Consider the following 21,866-nt stretch of genomic DNA (forward strand, 5'->3'; position numbering starts at 1 on the left):
TGGTGAGCTGCAGGGGCTTCACTACATGCATTCAATATAGTAAATATTAGCAAGGGCGAGGTCACTGTCAGATGCAAGGGCTGTGCACGTGGAAAGTGCAAGAGATGCACCACCCGGTTGAGCTGCAGGGCTTCACTACATGCATTAAATATAGTAAATATTAGCAAGGGTGAGGTCACTGTCAGAGCCATGGGCTGTGTGTGTGCAAAGTGCAAGAGATGCACCACCCTGGTGAGCTGCAGGGGCTTCACTACATGCATTCAATATAGTAAATATTAGCAAGGGCGAGGTCACTGTCAGATCCATGGGCTGTGCGCGTGCAAAGTGCAAGAGATGCACCACCCTGGTGAGCTGCAGGGGCTTCACTACATGCATTCAATATAGTAAATATTAGCAAGGGTGAGGTCACTGTCAGAGGCAAGGGCTGTGCAAAGTGCAAGAGATGCACCACCCTGGTGAGCTACAGGGGCTTCCCTACATGCATTCAATATAGTAAATATTAGCAAGGGTGAGGTCACTGTCAGATCCATGGGCTGTGCGCGTGCAAAGTGCAAGAGATGCACCACCCTGGTGAGCTGCAGGGGCTTCACTACATGCATTCAATATAGTAAATATTAGCAAGGGTGAGGTCACTGTCAGAGCCATGGGCTGTGTGTGTGCAAAGTGCAAGAGATGCACCACCCTTGTGAGCTGCAGGGGCTTCACTACATGCATTCAATATAGTAAATATTAGCAAGGGTGAGGTCACTGTCAGAGGCAAGGGCTGTGCAAAGTGCAAGAGATGCACCACCCTGGTGAGCTACAGGGGCTTCCCTACATGCATTCAATATAGTAAATATTAGCAAGGGTGAGGTCACTGTGAGAGCCATGGGCTGTGTGTGTGCAAAGTGCAAGAGATGCACCACCCTGGTGAGCTACAGGGGCTTCCCTACATGCATTCAATATAGTAAATATTAGCAAGGGTGAGGTCACTGTCAGAGCCATGGGCTGTGTGTGTGCAAAGTGCAAGAGATGCACCACCCTTGTGAGCTACAGGGGCTTCCCTACATGCATTCAATATAGTAAATATTAGCAAGGGTGAGGTCACTGTCAGATCCATGGGCTGTGCGCGTGCAAAGTGCAAGAGATGCACCACCCTGGTGAGCTCAAGAGGAGTGACTATAACCATTCAATATTATACATAGTAGTAAGGGTGAGGTCACTGTCAGAGCCAAGACTGTGCATGAGGACCGCGGCAGTGGCAGAGATGCACCAGACTGGTGAGCTGTAGCGGCTTCACTACATGCATTCAAGATTGTAAATATTAAAAGCTGTGAGGTCACTGTCAGAGCTAGGACTGTGCACGAGGAAAGTTCCAGTGGAAGAGATGCACCAGCCTGGTGAGCTCAAGAGGAGTGACTATATACATTAAATATTATATATAGTAGCAAGGGTGGGGTCACTGTCTGAGCCAGGACTGTGCGCGAGGAAAGTGGCAGTGGAAGAGATACACCAGCCTGGTGAGCTGCAGCCGCCTGGCTACATGCATTCAATATAGTAAATATTAGAAACGGCGAGGTACGGTACTGCGCGTCTAGTACTGAAACTGGGACTGCAGGTACAGGTCCTTACTGATGAAACTGGCAGCACAGCGTGTCAACTAGAGACACCGGGGCCACAGTACAGAGTAGATGGAACTTACACCAGGACTGCGGTACATAGATCCACTGCTGATACCAGGACTACAGTACAGCATATCTACCAGCAACACTGGGTCTACAGAACAGCGAATTATAGTACTGAAACAAGGCCAATAGAACTGCACATTCGCTTCTAAACCGGGCCCAGGACACAGTGCAACTACTACTGGAACTGGGGCCACAGAACAGCGTATCTAGTACTGAAACTAGGACTGCGATACGTGCTACTGAAACCAGGCCCATAGTACAGCTTATCCGCTAGTGAAACGTAACTTACAAATAGCAAATCTAGAACTGAAACAGAAAATACGGCACAATGTATCTAGTACGGAAACTGAGAATACAGGGCAGTGTATCTAGTACGGAAACTGAGAATACAGCGCAGTGTATCTAGTACAGAAACAGAGGACAAGGCACAGTGTATCTAGTACAGAAACAGAGGATACAGTACAGTGCATCTAGTACAGAAATAGCAGACACAGCACAGTGTAACTAGTACAGAAACATAGGATACAACATAGTGAATCTAGTAGTACTGAAACAGAGGATACAGCACAGTGAATCTAGTACAGAAACAGAGGATACAGCACAGTGTATCTAGCATTAAAACAGAGGATAAAGAACAGTGTATCTAGTACAGAAACAGAAGATACAGCGTGGTGTATATAGTGCAGAAACAGAGGATACGGGGTGGTGTATCTAGTACAGATACAGAGGATACATCGCGGTGTTTCTAGTACAGAAACAGAGGATATAGCACAGTGTATCTAGTACAGAAACAGAGGATACAGCACGGGTATCTAGTACTGAAACAGAGGATACAGCACGGTATATCTAGTACAGAAACAGAAGATGCAGCTAACCCTGGGTGTTGTACTACGCTACGCTCGCGGAGCGTGCGTAGTTTGCGCTGCTACGCGCTACGCGAATTGCACGTAGCAAAGTGCAAAAACGCGTAGCGGGCATTTTTTTGCTTGCTCGCGGTCCTCAACGTCAAGTTGGTGACCGCGAGCGAGGAAAATCAACATCCCAGCGAGACTTTTTCCCTCGTTCGGGATCAGCAACATCAAGTTGCCGATCGCGAGCTTGGAAAATTAACCTCCCGGCGAGATTCTCAACGTGGGGAGGTCAGGTTTCTCATTGCGAGTGGTCGCGTATGCTCGCGACCGCTCGCGATGAGAAAGCTGCCACTCGAGTACAAATCTACTCGAGCGGCAGAAAACCACCGCTTGCACTGTGCAAGATGCCCTTTGCAGTGACTACACAGTGCGGACAAGCATCCAGCACTGATCAATCAGTGCGAACAGCATTTTCCCTACCGCACTAAGCAGTTCACGTAGCTAAGCATAGCGTGCGTAGTGCGAAGTGCACTTCGTGTAGCTACACGGAGCGCTACTACGCAAACTACGCCCAGGGTTAGATACAGCACAGTGTATCTAGTACAGAAACAGAGGATACAGCGCATTGTATCTAGTACTAAAACAGAGGATACAGCACAGTGCATCTAGTACAGAAACAGAGGATACAGCAGGCGGTATCTAGTACTGAAACAGAGAATACAGCGCAATGTATCTAGTACAGAAACAGAGGATACAGCGCATTGTATCTAATACTAAAACAGAGGATACAGCACAGTGTATTTAGTACTGAAACAGAGGATACAGCAGAGTACAGCTCAGTGTGTCTAGTACTGAAACAGAGAATACAGCGCAGTGTATCTAGTACAGAAACAGAGGATGCAGCACAGTGTAATTATTAATAACTTACAATTATAAACTATATTTAAAAACATTAACAATTATCACAACAAAACACACCATATACAATTACAATATTATTTAGAACACAAAGGTAATTTAAAAACAATGTTTTCTATGATGCTGTAAACAATATTAACTACGATGATATTCTTAAAACGATATTACTTACCATAAAAATAGATATTTTTGTCAACAATATTCCTGCATTACAATATTTCTGTGAAACAATATTAAAGACTCAGTATTAGTGTCACTCAATATTTTATCTGAATATCGTAAACAGAATGTCTGGGGTCTTAGAGTATGCTGCACATTCCTGGTTGTTTGTCCTCTACTTACCAAATGCTTTTCTCTTCTCAGCCTAGGGTTGCCACCACCTTTCACTCTTATAATTCCTGATTTTTAGGTCGAGCCTATCAGAATGCACAAGCTGTCTGGTTGCGAAAGAAGTATTGTGAACTTTCAGTGGGCTAAGAGTTCACCCACAGCCTGCCATTGGATGGCTTTATTGTCATTCTAATTAGCTTTCTTTTTCTTCGTTGTCCTATGTGGGCTAGTCTTCTTTTCTGTGTTTGTCCATCCCCTGGAGCACAGCCTCTTTACGTGTGTCCTTCTACTGCTTACTGTTCAGAAGCTACATAGTTTATTTTGGTTAAGCATTCCATGAGAGTGCATGTGTTTTCCGGCTGTCATACCTGCCCCCCCCCCCCCCCCGCCACTAACTCCATTTTGCTCTCTTTCGTCCATGCACATAATTTTACGGGCACACATGCAAAATTGAGCATGTGCATGCCTTCAAAATGACAGGGCCACGTCATTGCGCCTTTTTAGGTCGAGCGACCTATCTCAATGCGCATGCGCATTGAGCGGGAGCGAGATATATAGGGGCTTATCGAGAGTTTACCTAACTGGCGATTCCACTGGCGATTTGATGCTGTGCCCGTGCGCTTTTAGGTTAATGCGCAAGCGCATTGACCTAAAATGCGCGTGCACATCATCAAATCGCCAGTCAATCACCAGCAGCACTCCTCCTACACCTTTGAAGTGAAGCTTAGCTTCACTTCAAAGGCCCCTGCTGCTTCACACCCACATGCCGCTCTCCCCGCTCCGCCCCCTCCCCTGCCCGCCGTGTCGCATTTCTCCTCCCCCCTCCCCACAGCAATGCCCTCCGCCGGCCGTACTTCACTTTGACGGCCGCAGGCCGTCTCTCGTGTTTCTCCTTGTTTCCCCTGGGTTCTTAATGCCAGATTCTATGGCCCATACCTTACAACCTGACCCCTCCTTTCCCCCCTCCGTGCCTCGTACCACTTTCTCTCTTGCTCTGCTGGTGTCTGAAGTCTGGTATCTACATAGTGTCTGATGGACGTGGCACGGGGAGAGGAAATAAATAATTACTGTGCAGTACAGCCCCTTAATCCGTACTCCACGCAAGACTGTCACTGGACTGGCTTGCCTCTGCCTGTGCCAGTCCCTGCCTTTGCTTTTAGAATTTGTTTAGTGTTGCAGGTCTAGCAGTGAAGAGGGTGTCCCCCTGTCTCGGTCTCTCTATGAAATCCAGCTGTCTTGTGTGTATGTGCGTCTTTGCATCATGATGGTGTCAGTGCGGTGCGTGTGTCTGTCTGTCTGTCTGTTGTCCCTCCCTGTCTGGTGTCTGTCTCTCTGCAGTCGGCCTGTTTCCTTACTTACACCCCAGCCGCCCAGACAAGGCCGAGCAAACCCCCACCTCCCAGCTCCCTGGTTTTTATACAGGATCAGCGCACACTTTAAAGGCTTTCTGGCGCTGCGGAGAATTCAGTCCCAACACCAACCACAAAATGCCCGGAGCAGGTATCAGCGGGCTACACGGAAGTGCTGGCATTTTATCTTTGTCCCGACTTTCATAAACTTTCCCTTTCATCGACATAGGAGGACAAACCAGAAGGGTTATAAGAGAGGTGTTTGAAACATGACAGAAAAGAAAGCGTTCTGATTGCTGCAGGATGGCTCAGCGGGGTGACCGTTCTGTTCTATAACCTAAGTAACGTTTGTAGGTCAGAAGTTCGATTCTAGGCACTGACAAATCAGCTCATCTATCTTCTGGTGGTTAAACTGACTTTTATTAATAATAAAATATGCTATTACAGTGCTTAGAAGCTTAAAGAGTGTGGCATACAAAAAGTAATTGGTACATTGAGCGTGCATTATTTGTTCACATGTCCAAATTCTACCATGGCCTTTGTGTGTGCCATGGTAACGCCGTTTGTACATTTTCTTTAATTGCTTTGACATGAATACTGTCAAGTTTATTAATGCACACACATTTTTATCCTAAAAAATAAGGTATTTACATTTGCTTGGTTGTATCCTTTTTTGCAGTCCTGAAGCACATCTCGGCAAAGGTGCTGCACAATTACACATAAATCAAGTATGACCTATTTAGTCCGTAAACCCAGAGCTGCCTGTGAAACTCCTGCGTGTGATTTGTGGCATTCACCCACCACCACCACACCCACCACCACTACATCCACCACCCCATCCACCACCCCATCCACCACCACCCCATCCACCACCACCACTGCATCCACCACCACCACCGCATCCACCATCACCACATCCACCGCATCCACCACCACCACATCCACCGCATCCACCACCACATCCACCAACACCACCACATCCACCACCACATCCATCACCTCCAAATCCACCTCTACATGCACCACCACATCCACCATCACATCCACCACCACATCCACCGCCACATCCACCGCCACATCCACCGCCACATCCACAGCCACATCCACCACCACATCCTCCACCACCACATCCACCACCACATCCTCCACCACCACATCCACCACACCCACCACCACTACATCCACCACCCCATCCACCACCACCCCCATCCACCACCACCACTGCATCCACCACCACCATCGCATCCACCACCACCACATCCACCGCATCCACCACCACATCCACCATCACCACCACCACCACATCCACCACACCCACCACCACTACATCCACCACCCCATCCACCACCACCCCGATCCACCACCACCACTGCATCCACCACCACCATCGCATCCACCACCACCACATCCACCGCATCCACCACCACATCCACCATCACCACCACCTCCACATCCACCATGACATCCACCGCCACATCCACCACCACATCCACCGCATCCACCACCACCACATCCACCACCACCACCACCACTACCACATCCACCACCACACCCACCACCACCACATCCACCACCACATACAACACATCCACCACCACTTCCACCACCACCGCATCCACCACCACCACCGCATCCACCACCACCACATCCACCACCACATCCACCACCGCATCCACCACCACCACATCCACCACCACATCCACCACCACTTTCACATCCACCACCACCACATCCACCACCTTCACCACATCCACCACCACCATGCATGCCCAAGTTAGCTCCGTCGTATCTTCCTGTTTCCTATCCCTTCGTCTCATCCGGAAGATCTCCCGGTACTTTTCCACTGACGCCCTAAAATCCATAGTCATGGCCCTTATCACCTCCCGCCTTGACTATGGGAATGGCCTGTACGTAGGCATACCTGCTTACGAAATCTGACGCCTACAGGCCATCCAAAATCAGGCAGCCCGCCTTATCCTCCGTCTTCCCAAATCCTCCCATATCACGCCGGCACTCAAGTCTCTCCATTGGCTCCCGGTGCACCTTAGATCTTTCTTTAAATTGGCCTGTTTGGCCTATCGGGCTTACACTCACTCCGCCCCTCTTTTCATTGTTTCTATGATCACTCCCTACACTCCGACTCGCACTCTTCGTTCTTCTTCTCTCTCTCTTCTTCAAGTCCCCCGTTTCCGTAAATCCAGAACGGGGGGCACTCGCTTTTCGGTCCTTGCTCCCCAATTCTGGAATAGTCTTCCTCTCTTTATCCGCTCTATCCCCAACTATACTCACTTTCGTAAGGCCCTGAAAACGTTTTTGTTCTCCCAGGCATTCCCCTGCTAGTTCCCTAGGATCCGCCGCAGAGTCAGGTCTAGTTCTAGCGCCAGGAAGCCGCTTGGCCGCAGTGCGCTCAATCAAGTCTCTTTTTTCTTTTCATTTCATTTCATTTCCACCACCACCACATCCACCACCACCACATCCACCACCACATCCACCATCACCACCACATCCACCACCACGTCCACCATCACCTCCACATCCACCATGACATCCACCGCCACATCCACCACCACATCCACCACCACATCCACATCCACCGCATCCACCACCACCACATCCACCACCACCACCACATCCACCACCACCACATCCACCACCACATCCAACACATCCACCACCACTTCCACCACCACCGCATCTACCACCACTACATCCACCACCGCATCCACCACCACCACATCCACCACCACCACCACACCCACCACCGCATCCACCACCACCACATCCACCACCACTTTCACATCCACCACCACCACATCCACCACCTCCACCACATCCACCACAACCACCACATCCACCAAAACCACCACCACATCCACCCCCACATCCACCACCATCACCACCACATCCACCATCACCACTGCATCCACCACCACCACATCCACCACCGCAACCACCACCACCACATCCACCACCACATCCACCACCACTTTCACCACATCCACCACCACCACATCCACCACCTCCACCACATCCACCACATCCACCACATCCACCACCTCCACCACATCCACCTCCACCACATCCACCACCACCACCACATCCACCACCTCCACCACATCCACCACCTCCACAACCACCACATCCAGCACCACCACATCCACCCCCACATCCACCACCACATCCACCATCACCACCACCACCACCACCATATCCCCCAGATCCACCACCACCACCACATCTATATGTGTGTGTGTGTGTGTGTGTGTGTGTGTGTGTGTGTGGCTCTGTGTGTGTGTAGGTGCAAATGCAATGTTCTTGGATTTTCGTCACAATAAAATACACTGAACATAATCTTCACAAATGTTATTTACAAACGTTTAAGCTATTGCCATTATAAATTACAATAACTTTTATTTAAGTATTAATTATTTACAAAATTAAAAGCCATTGTTATTTGTAATATCAATACATTTAAGTCACGTAAATACAACACACATTGCATTACAAATGCTATAGGTGTCACATTTGCGAAAGTTAAAACTATTGACATTGTAACTGACAAAGCTATTAATTTTGCTATTTTCAAAACCAACACATAAATAAAAAAAAGTGTCATTTACAATACCAATCGCTCAAACTTTCCTAATGCGAGACCTATTGCATTTCCAATGCTTGTTTGAGCTTTTTGCCATGCTGCGCAGTATCTTGCAGGTTCTGTACAGCCTGGCTAAAATGCATTGGCAAAGCTAACCTGCCCTTCAATAAGTGAGACCTATTGGCTTTGGGAATGCTTGTTTTAGCTCTATGTCAGGACAGCAGGAAACCTTCCATTTGCTCCAGTCCCCAAAAAAGATTTGCCTTTGAGCAAACAAGCAGCGCTCTGCAACCCCCATACCCCCACATACTTTAAACTAATTCCTTGTATTATCTAATCAATGTCAGGGCCAGGTCAATTTCCCTTCTCGCAGTTTTTGGAGCCTGGTACTAACCTAATTAAACACCATGTTGTAAGCCTCATGTGACATTTCCACTTCCCTTTCTTTGGAGCAGTGCACAGACTGAAGAAAACATGCTCAATTAAACAGTAACTACCATTTGCTTTTGCTTCAGTTTAGAATTGGTTCTAATTGTTTGATCATGTTAAGGTTTATTCAAATGAAGCGAAGTCAAGCCTGTTAGTTAATTGGCTTTGAAAGCTGAATGAAAACATGTGAGATTGGTGTCACTGATAGGTTAAAAACATTTTTAGGTAGAGTTCAGACAGAGTTTCCATAGGATGAATGTTTTTAGGTCTCGGCTGCACGCGCGGAAGCGCGTGTCCGCCGACAACCTATTGTGGCCGTGTCTCCTTTCCAGGAGACACTCCTGGCCGCGCGCATCGCCTTGGAGGCGATTTCAAACGAGCACGCGCACTCTCACACACACACACACACACAGAAGCGCCCATGCACGCACGCACGCACATACAGCCTCCCACACAAACATACACACGCACACAGACACACGAGTGCTGCCCCCCTCGCCCCCCCCCCGCACACCGCACACCGCACCCCCCAGCCCTTTCTAACTTACCGGGGCAATCTCGGGGGACTCCGCCGCTGCAGCTCTTGCCAGCTCCTTTCACGGGGCTCCCTCTTGGTCAAGGGAGCCCCGCAACAGTCGCCTAACCTCCTGCTGGCGGGCCCGGGGTTCTCCACTGCTCACAGGAGCCCCGGGCCGCGATACGCATGCCTCCTCTTCCGGTCCTGACGCGGCCCCGCCCCCGTCACAGGCGACATTGCCTGACTTCCGGTGGGGAAAGCGAAAGCGATCGGAGCCGGTCGCGCGCGGTTTTATATGTAAAGCAGACTTCTCACAACTCTGTATTAATATATTTCTGCTTTGTCTACGGCGGCGCGAACAAATAATATTAAGCATTATCATTTCATTACAAAGAACTTGGTCACAAAATAATGTTAAAAGCTCTAAATTAAATGCTGCGAGACCTATTGCATTGTAAATGCTTGTTTGTTTTGCTAATACGTTTGCCACCATTTTACATCTTCACAAAACTTCCCAAAAGAAAAGGTAATCTGCTTCAGCCCCTGGCTGAAAGTTGAGGGGATCTGTCAATCAGGTGCAGAAAGAAAGGGGGTGCGCCCAAAAGCCTTTTTCCCCGTGCAATTTCCCATAGGAATTTTGGGGAGCGATAACAGAAAGAAAAGGGTTGAACAGAATTACACCAAGTTTGGCAGAAAGCGAAATCTTTACTCAGAAAGAGAGCTTTCGTCATTTGGTGTAAATGCGTTCAGCTGTTTTTGCCAAACTAAGGTTCAAAATATAGTGATATCTGGACGAGTATGGTATGCTGATTTGTAAGGAGCACTATCACCGGGGAGGGTTTCCTGGTGCAGAGCAGGTGTGAGTCCAGCCACACCTAGGGACTAGAGGGACTACTCGAAAAGGCGGGTCTTCAGCTTCTTGCGGACGTCAAGAAGTGAGGAGGAGGCTCTTAAGTGTAGTGGAAGGTCATTACATGCTTTATGTGCGATGTAGGAGAAAGCTCAACCACCAGATCTGGCTTTCCATATCCGTGGGAATTGTGCAAGTAGGAGACCGGAGGAGTCTGGAAGGTTTGTGAAAGCCGATGCAATTCGTAAGGTAGGCTGGGTCTCGTGGGAGTACAGCTGGACTGAGCCGTCTGATTGGCTACCCACAACATGAAGAGAAATGTTGCATATGACATAACAAGACACAGGGACTCAGCCTCTTTGTCCTGAATTTAAAATAAGAATAACATGTAAAGTGGCAGGTTTAGGGGTACTCTGACTCCCTGGCACTTCCTCGTGGAACCCAGAGGGTCACCCCCATCTGTTCTCCTCACATCTTTCAGCACAAAGGTGGAGACAAATGTTAGAGGCCTTTGAGGCTAAAACTCTGTTAAATTCAATAATCCTATCATCTGAACCTTGGTTTATTTATTTATTTATTTATTTAATGCGATTTTCTATAGGGCGAACATTACCGGAAGGTGTCAGAGCGCTTTACAAAAGAACCAGTTGCGATACATAAGGACTTAGAATTACATGAGTTACATAAAAGATACAAACATGAAAAAAAATTGCAAATGTACAAGTTGTAAAGTCACACAGGGAACAGATACAAATAGAAGAAATTGCAAATCTACAAGTTGTAAAGTCACTCAAGGAAGAGCTACAAATGGATAAACCCTAAGAATCACATAGGAATAGTAGTGAGTATAAAGGTCTACTACACATACTAGTGGTTAGAGTTATCTCTATATACCTATATATACAAATAGTAGATTTTCTCAGGATTCCATTTTACCAGCGATTCGGCTTGGACAAGTATATATCACATATTTACAGAGTGAAAAGAGAAATAAAAAAATAAAAATAATAATTAAAATTAAAATAAAAAGGGGTAGAGAGTGGTATGTGGGGGAGAAGTGTTGGAGGCTGAGATTGGTGAGAGGAGAGAGGGAGAGAAAGAGATAAGGCAGTCCAGCGTTAGAGAAATGTCTGAAGGTCAGCAGTATGGAATCCAAGGGACCAAAGGAAAGGACAAGAATCAACAAAATGGCGGAACCGGGTCGTGGGCATCGATGGAAACCAACTCAACATGGCAAGATGCACCCAGGACAAGAGCGACAACAGGAGAGGGTCCCAAAATGGCGGGGCGCACACGAGTTCCAGTTCAAAAGTTACGAGGGCCAAGTCCAAATAAAACCAGGGAGCCGACCCCACGGAGGACGAACAAGAGGGGAAAAGGAGCCAGACAGTCAAAAGGAGGAGCATCTTCATTATTTGCACCTCCTTTCACCACTGCTGCACATACATGATCCCTGGTCTAAATGCTCCCATGCTCCTGTACTGGGCACCACAGTCCACCCGTGTCATTAGCTGTAGGGTTGTTAAAACAAGTCCCGAGGTCTCCATCCAGCTTTCATGCTAGACAAAAAGCTGATGTCTATCTTGGCTCTCCCAGGGGGGCGTTAGCGGCTTCGTCATATGTAGGGGGTGAGCGCTGTAATTAAAATCCTCTCCCAGTCGTGTAACCTGTCCCGCCTGTCCGCTGTGGCCACAGGCCCTCATCCACACACTGCGGTCGGGCCACACAGGTGGATGGAGGCTGCAGATGCGGCGATCACAGGCTGCACCAGCTGCGGGCGCCCGCCGGGGAAGATGAAAGGGCAGCAGGGGGCCCGCTCCTGATGTCGCGGCCCCCACATTGTTACCTCATAACGTGGGTCTGTTTCACCGTGGCCCTCCCACTTCTACCTCTGTTTCACCTCGGGCGCCATCTTGAGGTGTTAACGCCAGGGGTGGATATGGCTACCCCTCTTTTCTTGCATGGGCCAGAGGAGTGGAACTGCTGGGGCACCAGTAAGACCACAACTGATGAACACCTTTGGGTAGCAGATGGGATTCTTGAAAAGAGCTACATCAATATTTTTAGTATGTGGACATTTAAGTGCTTGTCACTTAATTTGAGAGTTTAGGCCTTGGATATTCAATGTAACTATGGTAAGGGGGTTCATAAGTGTTGGTGTCATTCCATGGTGAAACAAGTGCTTCTTGCCATCCTGTGCCTCAAAGGTGTGCCTAACCCGCTCACAGTGGGCGAGCTACAGGACTTGTCATTCTTATGGCTTGGTGCCTACAACCTGACTTCCAATGTCATACTAATAGCTGAACTGCATCCTGTAACATAAACTAAATAGAGTGTCCATTAACTACAAGGAAAAGCTGGATACAGAAGCATAGGTAAAACAAAAAAATAGGACTACTGGTAGGTGCACCAGCTACCTGCCGCCCATGTTTATCAACAGCATCTGGTGTGTTTCCAGCCCTCCTCCGCGTATGTGGCATGAAACAATCAAAACCAACGCACCTTCTGGCAATTTCATAACGTGATGGCACATAAAACGTACAAATGTACTGAGGGATTCATGGCAACTTAACATACTCTATGAAACCATGTGCCAACAGAACAGAGTGAACGCTTACAAACAGCCCACGTCCAGGTAAAGGATATCAATAAATGTACTTCGAGCTGGAATCAGTTGTCGTCTGATGATTCATGGAAGTCTTTTCAGAAGCCTGTAGCACTGATAGCTCAGCCTGGACATTGCCTTTTCCATTTCCCTGGCTGTTCAGCTCTCCTGGTAGCTTCTATTGTCTCTTCAGTGGTGTCTGAAGAATTGCTGTTCATGATTTACCTCAACTCGTTTGTCTGTTTCACTGAGCATTGCTTATTATTAAAAGTGAAGGAAAGGTCGAGTGGGCATCTCCTTCTGTACAGAATCTCTTTTTCTCGCTGGAGTGTTGTAACTTCCTTGAAGTCTCTGCATCTGGCTAGAGTGATTCGTGATGCGCCTTGAAACAGGGTTATCCGGTCTTCTTTCAAGTCAATGACATCTCGTTGTCATGCCGCCTGCACAATGGCCTGAATTACCTGAAATAGTTTATGTTCGTGAGCACATCAGGGACAACTTCTAAACAATTGGAAGGCAAGAAGAGCTGTGTGTGTCTGTTCTAGAACAAACGCACTGCCTTTTGGTATTTCTAGCAGTTGGCAGAAGATCGCATTAGGAAAATGTTACTGACCCTGTAACCATCTGTTCGTGGCATGTAGTGCTGTAGATTCACATGCTGTGCATGCTCCTGCCATTTAGTGTTGGGCCCGGATGTGTGCAAGTTGTTCTCCTTCGAAGAAACCTTTTGAGTCACGAGGCAGTATGACTCCTCCTTTTGCTGGTAATGCACAGGGTCATTGACTCCATTGTTCGATTTTTAACCTGCAAGGAGGGTGAGGATGGTATGGAAAGCAAAGCAAAGTATCGGGACGTCAATGCAAAAGAGGAATAATAAAGATAACTACCAATAGCCACAAGTGTCCAGGAAGGAGGGGGTGCATATGATCTACAAGCACTACATGCCACAAACAGATGCTTATAGGGTAACATTTTCAATTCAAGGTATGTGTTGCTGTAGATACACAAGTTGTGTATAGATTATAAAGCAGTCCTCCCAAAAAGTGGTGGATGGCCTGTGGATGCTGTAGTAGATTGAAAAAGCGTACAAAGTACTGCTTGACCAACATTAGCTTGTTAGGGAGCTAGTGCACCCACACAGTAATGTTTGTGAAAGTGTGAGATGTAGCTGCTTTGCATATGTCAGCTATTGGGATTTTCTCCTGGAAGGCCATAGAGGCTCCCTTCTTCTGAGTGGAATGGGCTCTAGGAAGAGTGAGCTGAGTCATCTTAGCTTTAGCATAGTATATCTGGATGCATTTGAGAATCCATCCAGCAAGGCCTGACTTGGATAGAGCTTTCCTTCTGTGGGGTTTGGAGCAAGCGACAGAGTTGCTGTGTCTTTCTAAATGGCTTAGTTGCATCAATGTAGCACATGAGGACTTGCTTCACATCGAAAATATGTAGAGCCCGTTCTGGAACAGAATCAGGTTGTGGGAAAAACACAGGAATTTCAATAGATTGAGTAAGGTGGGAGGGAGACACCACATTCGGGAGACATTTGGGATTGGTATGAAGGACAACCACTGCACTTGGAAGATATTTTCTTCCAGGGTTAATGCCTGGTGCTCACAGACACGCCTGAGTGAAGTGATGGTAGCAAGTGATGGTAGATGGTAGCAAGGAATGCTGCCTTCCAAGAGAGGATTTGAAAGGGGCAGGAGTGGAGGAGCACAAATGAAGGGCCCATGAGCCATGTAAGTAAAATGTTATGATTCCACATCAGGGCAGGAGAAACCCAAGGAGGAATGGCCCTCTTGAAACCCTCCCTGGAAGCTTTAATGACTGGAATCCTGAATCAAGATATGTTTTGTCTATTCTGAAGGTAGGCAGCCACAGCAGCCATGTGTTGATGCCTGGAGGTAAAGTCTAGATCAGAAACCTGCATATGTAATTGGTAACAACCAATTTCCTGCACTGTGGCAAAAGGACAACAGTGATTTAAGTGACTGTAGCACACAACTCTTTTCCACTTTGCTGCATAGCAGGCACATGTGGTACGTCTGTGTGCTTCCTTTAGAATCAGTAGGCAGATTGCAAGGTTGAGTGTCCCGGGATCTGGGTGCCTGATTTCTTAATGGTTCTGCGTGAGAAAGTCCGGCCTGCTGGGGAACCTCTCATGTGGAAACAGGGAGAGTTCGAGCAGAATTGTGAACGATGGCTGATGAGGCCATGTGGGGGACACCAGGATGAGTGTGAGGGATGTCTGCCAAAGCCTCAGTACCACAAATGGAAGCAGAGGGAGGGGAAGAAAAGCGCAGGCAAATATCCCTGGCCAGCTCATCCATGGTGCCTTGCCCATGGACTGTGGGAACCTGAAGACAAAATGTGGGCATTTTTTGTTTTCTGCGGTTGCGACCAGGTCTATTTTTGGAAAGCCCCACCTGCGGAAGTAGCGGAGAAGGACTTGTGGGTGGAGTTCCTACTCATGAACTTGTTGCTGCATCCATATGAGGAAGTTGGCAAAGTCGCTGTCCATCCTTGGTAGGTACTCAGCTAGTAAATTAATTTTGTGGCCGAGGTACCCATCGCCAAATGCAGTCAGTTTGTCCATTCGGGTAACGACAACCTGGTCTATCAAGAGAGGTCGGAAAACCTTCAACGTTAGATGGATGGTAAGAAGGTTCAAGTAATTGATATGGAGACCCTGTTGTGTGGGCTCCCATCGGCCATGAACAGCCAGATCCTGTAGATTGGCTCCAATCTAGTGTGGGAGGTCCAATGTGACGGTTCTCTGCGGTACAGGGTCGAGGAAAGGCCGCTCAAAGGCTGAAGACTGAGCACAAAAGGGTGAGGGTAGGCCGTGATGAGTGATTGCGTTCATCTCAGTGTCGAAAAGAGATCAACCACTAGGGCCTTTTGCCATAGGGAACCCTTTTTTTACTTCATTTAATCTAATTACAGTCAGTATCCCATGTGGATTGCACTTTAAGACTACATCTGAGTTAATGTATTTCCAGTTTGCCGTGGTTGACTCTTTAGCTTCAATCTTGTCATATAATGGGGCACGAATGCACTCAAAGTTCAATGTGTAGCTTGGTTCCTCCATGTTCACATCAAGGGATCATGATACATTTGGATGGGATACTATGGCTTTGATTGCGGAGCAGTACCCCATGTCCCTTCCAGACGAGGGGCCGCCAGCCAGGAATGCCCTCCCCTCAATGGAGACTATGGGCCACAGCAGTGAGGCAATAACTCTGTGCTCCAGTTCTCCCACCATGTTTCTTTCCCAAGGTCTCCCCCCCTTGGTGTTATGCAGGAAGTGATCTTACGGTGGCCATCTTGACAGGTGGTTGGGGAAATGGAGGTACTCACAGTCAGCATGATGGTAATCATCAGGATGGCCACAAAGGATAAGAGTGGTTATTGTGGCCGGAGGGCCATTTTACGTTTTGTAGCGGTTATCAGATGGGTAGCTCTGGTTGAATTTTTATTCTGCTGCCTCGGGAGGTCACTGCTCAGCAGAAGCACACTGTGTTGGACCTCCAACCAGCCACGCCCTTGATCAATGATCTGATTATAGAAACTTTGACCTAGTACAAAGGATAGAACAAATAGGTCAGGCTGATTTTGTATTGTTTTGTAGGTTCTGCACCTGTGGCTGCGATGAGCCTCTGGATGTTGAATGTGCAGAGTGACTCTTACTGGATGGGAGAAAGTGCTTGTACTGGCAGTATGGTCCCTTGTTCATTTTGCCACTGGAGTCAAGCTAACTTGGCTGATGTAGGAATTCAGTAGAAGCTTGTATAAATAAGTTGTTTATTGACAGCACAGCATCAGGTACAGGTACAGCAATGTCCAAGCAATAACTGACAGAGAAGAGTGGAATGCTACATTAGCAAAGCTCTGTACAGAACACAGAATGCAAAGCACGACCTGCACAGCGCATGCAGTTAAAGAAGCAGTGCAGAATATAACACATCTCCCTCTTTAAATAAAAAAACAAACAGAGTAAAATGCATTAAACAAAATCCTGAAGAGAAATGGGTCTCCTTCTGATACGCGAATCATCTTTGACCCTGGAAGCCACAGAATCAGGGACAGAGGACAAACTAGAATCAACATTTAAATTGTCAACCTGAACATTTTGCAAAGGACATTTAGCAACCTTTTTTTTCTTTCAGAACCCATGCGTTCCCCATCAATAGCTCTCATGTAATTAAAGAACTCCTCCTTCCATCTAGACCAAGGCATAGGAGGGTCACCTTTCACCTGTAAAAACTTAGCTGGGGGATCAAACTGCATTTCAAAGGACCAATGCACTAGTTACTGTATAAACACTTAACAGTTTAGAAATGAGAAATAAAGGAAGACAAATGTCACTCCTTTGTACCAGTGAACAGTGAAGAAATTGAGTTGGACTGTAACTAAAAATGTTCTTGCAATGCATACAGTTATAGAAGTGAACAGCCAAAAATATTTCTACATAAAAAAAAAAAAAAAAACATTCAGCATGACATAACAGAACCCTAATGGCCTAATAATACTCTTAAAACGATGTTAATTCCATAAAGGATGTGGAATGAGAACAGAACTCGAGTCTTTGAGTACGTCGTGAAACTGTACTTGTTCCAAAATTATCCAAACGCTGAAGCAGAACCAATATAGAAATGTACTTGTTCCAAAATTATCCAAACGCTGAAGCAGAACCAATAAAGAAAAGTACACTGCGCCTTGAAACACGTTGAAGAAAGAAAATATAGAAACGTACACTGCGCCTTCCAAACTCGAAGAAACTCCTTCCCTTGCGGCTGCCGATGAAAACTTCTCCGTATACTGGTTGCTTGGAGACACCTGTAAACAAAATGGTGGCACGCAACGTATATCACGTCAAACGCGATGACGGAGATACGCCCACACGCGATGACGTTCACGTAGAATCCAGGCACAGAGACACGCACATGGAATCAGACTTTCAGCTGATGCAGGAACGTGTGGAAGACGGAGTCCTTCAGGCAGCGTTCGGGAGGCAGAAGGTATGAGACAGATAGATTCCCGGCCACGCGTCACTTAGAAACAGGAACAGCTGAAGCAACGGGTGAGGCGCTGTGACGTATCCCAAGGCAGCCAGATTCTCGAGCCGCTCGAACCGCAACCGACACTTGAAAGATGCAAGTGCCCAAAAGCACCCAAAGGTTGCCTCGAAAACTCCACAATTTGGGCGTTTAGTAGGAAATGATTTCAAATAAAACTGACAGTAATCCAGGTTTGAAGTCAGTAATCCAAAACGTACCCAAGCAGTGAGAAATCCGAAATATCCATAAAAGAATCCAAAAACTCCGCTCCTGTGCTGTAGATGGCTGGAGTGGCTTTATCCTTGTCGCCAATTTTGTAGGAATTCAGTAGAAGCTTGTATAAATAAGTTGTTTATTGACAGCACAGCATCAGGTACAGGTACAGCAATGTCCAAGCAATAACTGACAGAGAAGAGTGGAATGCTACATTAGCAAAGCTCTGTACAGAACACAGAATGCAAAGCACGACCTGCACAGCGCATGCAGTTAAAGAAGCAGTGCAGAATATAACAGCTGATGAGGGGTGTTACCCAGAAACCGGTTCCAGGATGCTTGTTTCCGGTCCGGGGAAGACCTGGCTTGGCAGTTCAGGCAGGACTGTTCCCATGAGGCACAGGGTCAAGACTGATTTGCATATGGCTGGGTCTGACCTGAGGGGGTGAAGTGAGCTAAAGAAGGATGATGGATACAACCCAGATCTGGGGGTGAGTGTCTGAAAAGTTTCAGCGCTCCGTCCATCATCTCCTTGTGTTGACTGTATGGCCCATGGCTGCTGTCCATGGGACCCCTGTGGCACGTAAGCCTGAAAGAAGGTGTTAGATCAGTGGCACTGCAGTGGGTACAATGGCATGAGCATTCCAAAGGAGGGTGGGTTAGAACTTTTCAACAATGAATTCCCACTCTGGCCCCCTCATCGTGTCGACAATTATGGGGCATATGTATCACATACACAATGGCTCATACCTTTAAGAGGCTGAGCCCAGCACACAGCTATCTAGTGAGTTCCAAGTTCCACGATGGTTTAGGACATTTTTGGCGGCGACAAAAAAAGATTGTCGGTAAGTCCTCGAAGCACACCGCAGGTGAAGGTCGAGATGACAACGCAGGTCACATCTAGAATCAGTCAGGGCACAAGTCGTAAAAAAAGAAGTAATAATCGCAATGGACCGCACACCGCTAGCCCCTCCTCCGGATCGCCCCTAGGGACTCTGGTACATGGAGTTCTTGAGTGGTTCACCCCAGTGGGTGCAATTAGGTACTTGTTGAACTGTGCTGGGTCGCTGTCACCGGAAGTGATGTCACGACAGGAAGTGACGTCACGAAAGGTGCTGAGCTCCGCACCCCAGAGAGGCCAAAGAGTGAAGTCCAGCTGTTTGGTAGGGGGGACGGCGTCCCCCCCCTCCCCCTCTCCCTCCCCCCCCCCCCCCCCCCCCCGGTAAAATAAGTGGGGGGGGCGCCGTCCACCCCCGTGGTACCCCGACTCGAGCCCTGATTGAAGCAGCACATGTACACGGTTAACACTCTGGGTAAACACACAGCACAGGGCTGCGAGGCCGCGCTTCGAAGCGCTGCTCGTGATCACACCGAGCGATACAATCGCCGCCGCCACTCCTCGGGCGTAGCCAGGCCCGGCCACGGCCCCCCTTCAGCCGGTAATCAGGGCCACGGCCGGCCGTAAGTACCGGGTTGTGTCGCGCGCTCTGTGGGCTCTTAAGAGAAGGGATTACACAGAATTGTAAATATTTGCCAAATGTAAATCTAGGTTTCTCCGCAGCAGCTGTTGCGGCAACTGGATTTGGCGGGAAGTTAATTCCACTTGTGAGCCCCCGCCCCCCCTCCCCCCCGCGTCAGTAATGTGCTGAAATAGCGCCGCGGCTCAGCACCATTGCCAGCTGCAGCCTACCTGAAGAAGGAATAGATGCTCGGCAGCCGGGCGATTTGTCAGGATACTACACGACTTATCGGTTCTGTCTCCCGGTGCATTTTAAATGTGACCTCTGACCCCTGCTCTACCTCTGGTGGTCAGCATTCTACTCTTATTTTTCAAATAAAACCCGATTGTAAAGGGTGCTTTTTCTGAAAAGAAAAATAATAAGATTGTTTTGGCCATCGGAGCAGTTTTCTTTCCAGTGATTCAAATGACCTTTTCAAAGACACACACATTTAAAAAAGGTCCAGTTTTTTATAGTGCTTTACAATTAACGCTAATCTTGTTTCCAAGCGCTCCAAATTTAGCACATTAGAGAACCAGGAGAGAGGGAAATGTCGCATCAGGCCTCATTGCCCTTGGCTCGACTGTTGACTCTTTTAGATAGAAGAGTCCATTTAGTTCCAGATGAGGGGTGGGCCACCCTTTGAGGCCAGACCTGCAGGGAGAGTAAGGTCCATACCTGAAGGAGAAAGATTGCCTTGAGCTCTGCCAAGGGGCGGGTGGTGATGCCCAAACAATGGCGGGTGGTGATGCCCAAACAAGAGCGGGAGGAGGGAGTCATCTGAAGAGATGGGAATTTATTTAGGAAATGCAAGAGTCACTATGGTAACTTGTAGTTAGTGGTACGTCCAGTTCATGCGCCACAACTTAGACCGCCTCTTGGCCTCCACCACAAGAGCAGGAGGCAGAACATGTACCACCCTAAGTGGACACCACAAGGAGGGCAAAGCAAACCTAAGCTATGGAAGTAGCTGACCCAGCACGGTGGCCCGAGAGGCAACCAAGGTAGCTGCAATGAACTATGAGATGAGTGAGAAGCAGGACCACCCCCCAAACCACTCAAGTGAGCGGGCGGACCTTCTGACAGAGATGAGATTCCTCAACCAGAGACCACCAACAATGTGGAGGAAGAGTACTAAACCCAGGTCCTGTTCAGCAACAAACTGGGAAAGAGACAGCAGGAACCTTAACAAATGAGAAGGACAAGCCAAGGAGACGGAAGTCAACCAGAAAAGGAATCAAACCCTAAGTAACAAACTGGAAATGCACACAACCCAGAAATCTTAAAAATAAGACACTACGGGCCCACAAGACCGCTTTGATGCCTTTTTTCGACCCCTCGCCCTTCTCCTTGGCCCCTTGGCAGCAAATAGATGGTTGATGGGAACTGATGGTGAGGACAAGGTGCCATCCCTCTGAAGTGACTTCCGGTCAAAGTTTGTGTGATGTCCCTTTCGTCACCCCGGGCATTTTGGCGAACTGACATGCATGGTCAGGAGTTCCACTGGCAGCAGAAGCCCCTTCGAGCACCTCCGCGTTGACAGTCATCTCGTGCAAACTGGTCAACATGATGTCAGAGGCGGAAGGTCCAGAATCCCATGGCAGAGGCCTCTTTGGAGGATGCGGGGCCCTCCACGCACCACTCACAATGGAGATGTCTGTTGCAAATCCATGTCAGGAGCTTCGTTCGCTTGAAGCAGAGAGGACCTACGCTAGAAGAACGCGGTGAAGCTGATTTCTGTCAGTCATCCAGGGGATCCTGGACCTTATTCAGGGGCATAAACACCAGTGGACAATGGAAGCAGTCAACAGAGACTCCACGGACGGAGCTGCATAGATGAGTTCTGTTAAGACCTGCCCAGGACCCCAAAAACAGCAGGTGAATCAGTACAGAGGGAGCGTATAGAGAAGCCCCCCTGCTTCCCACACGCTGCAGTGCAAAGCATTTGTATGCACAGCGTATAAACATGGGATGATACAACACAGA

General features: G+C 48.0%; 1 protein-coding gene across 1 annotated transcript in view; it reads right to left on the minus strand.

Annotated features, from left to right (window-relative positions):
• CHCHD6 (coiled-coil-helix-coiled-coil-helix domain containing 6) overlaps positions 1–21,866 on the minus strand; it is an 890,347-nt gene that overhangs the window by 5,435 nt on the left and 863,046 nt on the right. The window lies entirely within an intron of this gene.

This window comes from Lissotriton helveticus, chromosome 9, assembly GCF_964261635.1.
Source record: "Lissotriton helveticus chromosome 9, aLisHel1.1, whole genome shotgun sequence".
NCBI classification, from domain to species: Eukaryota; Metazoa; Chordata; class Amphibia; order Caudata; family Salamandridae; genus Lissotriton; species Lissotriton helveticus.